Source organism: Aptenodytes forsteri, unplaced genomic scaffold, assembly GCF_000699145.1.
Source record: "Aptenodytes forsteri isolate BGI_AS27 unplaced genomic scaffold, ASM69914v1 Scaffold284, whole genome shotgun sequence".
Classification (NCBI taxonomy): Eukaryota; Metazoa; Chordata; class Aves; order Sphenisciformes; family Spheniscidae; genus Aptenodytes; species Aptenodytes forsteri.
In genome coordinates this window covers 5,366,896-5,368,852 of record NW_008794445.1, presented here as the reverse complement: position 1 = coordinate 5,368,852, position 1,957 = coordinate 5,366,896, and positions in this window count along the sequence as shown.

The following is a 1,957-nucleotide window of genomic DNA, read 5'->3' as shown; positions in this document are numbered from 1 at the left end:
TTTTTTTTTTTAATGCAGTAAATCAATAACTGCTCACCTACTTATGAAATCAAATTGGCCAGAGATTATAATTACTCAACACACAGGGCAAATAGTTGCTATGTTAGTTTCCCAGAGACTTTCTTTTCCAGTTTTAATAGAAAAGAATATATTTCAAAATAAATAACATTGACGGAGAAAGTGTTAACTGCAGCTAGGGAAAAAGATTTGGTCTTATACACACCTTGATGTAATGCTTTTGGCCAGTAATGAAAATGTGACTGGTTCAGGTTGTACAGGAAAAAATGGAGTCCTTGGGCTCCAAAAACCTGGTCTCGGGGTTGTGCTGTGTCAGAGCACAGAGCAGCTCAAGACGTGACACAAATCTCATTGGAGAAGAGGGCTGGAAGTAGAGGGGAATGCAGCTGGGAACACCCCTTCTCCCTTCCCAGCTCACATACCTACAAGGAAGGAAGAAGCATTACAATGAGCAGGGGCAGCTCTTTCACAGGGTCTGGGGTCACAGACCAGAGGTCCATGTAGGTAGAAAGGGCTTTTTACGTTTTGGGTTGGGTTTCTTTGGTGGTTGCAAAGAACTAAACTATTTGACGGCCCGTCCTGATAGAGAGGTTGTTCCAAAAGCATTCCTTGTCAAGAATGATACTAAGTATTAGTCACAAAGGTTCTTCCATTCATTTTTTAACACAGAAAAGCTCGGGAAGCAATTCTGGACATACTTGCATTTTCAAACTGGAAAATAAGTAGTTTGTGTGTGAAAGGAGTATCAGGACAGCTTGGAATTTTCATCACCAGTAAAATCCACAACCTTTTGTACTTGTAGTCCTACTTGCATTGCCTGTAGATTTTGTACTTCAAAGGGTCATAGGCAAATGGAAGAAATAATTCCCAAAATAAGAAGAGGGCAAACATGGAGAGTTACAGCTGAATTTGGACTTCAGACAGAGTAAAGGTTCTTGCACTACCTTTGTGCAGCATCAGAGCTATGGAGAAATGCATGCATCTCTTGTATGCATCCCCTTTTCCTTTTGTAGCAAGTAGCAGCCACTGAAACGCAAAACAATCTGAACACTCCACATGATAAAGTTTTTTTTCCCTGTGCGCTTGGGACACAGCGAGGTTAGCGTCTTTAATCATCCCGCTTAGAAAAGAGGACAAGAATTACCATAGGCATGACATGGCCCCAATCTTTCTACACATCGAAATATGTCTTTAAATAGGGCTGCCTCCTCCTGTGCTCCAAGCACCAGCAGACCTGGCTGACCGCATCACAGGCAAACCCGGGTGCCTGGGCTCAGCTGAGCTGGCTCAGGAAGCCCAGATAATGTATCTGAATCGGCTCCACTCCCTACATGCATGGGCTTTTAAACTCCGCCTTTTGAAATCGCTGGTACAAATCCCATGGAAGAAGTGAAACAGTCATATTGGGTGTAAGGCACATTTAGGTCCTGGAGTTTTAGCCTTAACCGATACTTAAATGTCACGCAAAACCTCACGGGATGTGTATGTGTTGTACTTCAGACTTACAATAGCAGCTTCTAATTGTGCATTTATTGATGGGACAAAATTCAAAAAATTAGGGTTTCTAAAACGTTGCTAATCAGAGCGATTAGCCCTTTTCATAAGACCATGAAGGCAGATAAGCCTTTTACTCTTTTTTTCATTTTTACAGTATTTTCCACCTGAGATCATTTGCATGAAAGACCGTATTTCTCAGCAGGAAATGGCACAGGGTATAAACAACAGGGGACATCAGGAAGCTTCAGCATTTTTCTGAACTGAATAACGTGGACTCTTCCGCTTACCCTACAGGTTTATTTCTTGACAATGAAAGAGTTAAAAATACTTTAATTGGTGGAAAAGTGAAAAGGAAATAACTTGTTTCTGGATTTAAAAATCCGGGGCCCTGCTTTGCCCTTCCCGAAGACATCCGACCATTTTCTTTGCCTTCTCTCCGCTG